We start from the raw sequence: 679 nt of genomic DNA, 5'->3' as shown, positions 1-679 counted from the left end.
AGCGATCTAGCTGCTCAAACCCGTGTCTGTCGCAACGTATGGCACCAGGGCTGGGCTTTGGTCATGTCTTACGGGGCAAAAATCTGCCTCTGGACATCTGCCCTCCAGGTACCAGGACGGGTCGGGACATGCCACAGGCAGCAACGGCTTTATCCCAGCTGCCAAGTGCTGGTTTGGGTCTTACTGGCCTGATGGCAGCGGGTGTCAGGGACCCTGCAGGGACCCCAGACCGCTTCTGGGCGTGCAGAAGGCAAGCTGCGTGCTCACGGTTTGCTTTGTTCTATTCAACGCATGAAAACCACCTCAGAGAGCATCATTCCAACTGTCTTCACCACACGTGCTCAAAAGCCAGGTTTTTTGAGGGCACATCAATGCTTAGAGATGCAAATGGGCATCCAGGTAACTCAGAGCAGCTCTTTGGGCATCACACCCCCTTTCCAGGCATGGAGACACCCTTTCCTTTAAAATCCAGCCCCAAGCCTCACCCGTGTGTTGGGGCAGGCACCTGCAGGCAGCTGGTGCAAGCTCCAAAGTGAAGCCCTGCACATGCTGCTCGTCCTGGGGACCATCCACAGACATTGGTGCAGCATCAGTGGCGCCTCTGTAAATCACACACAGAGACCGGTCGGGGTATGTTCTGGAGCGGGGTGAGCACGTTACCAGTGCTGCTCCCTCCTCC

The sequence above is a fragment of the Buceros rhinoceros genome, unplaced genomic scaffold, assembly GCF_000710305.1.
Source record: "Buceros rhinoceros silvestris isolate BGI_N320 unplaced genomic scaffold, ASM71030v1 scaffold28979, whole genome shotgun sequence".
In the NCBI taxonomy this organism is placed as follows: domain Eukaryota; kingdom Metazoa; phylum Chordata; class Aves; order Bucerotiformes; family Bucerotidae; genus Buceros; species Buceros rhinoceros.
The sequence above is the reverse complement of the archived record's forward strand: the minus strand, read 5'-3'. Positions refer to the sequence as shown.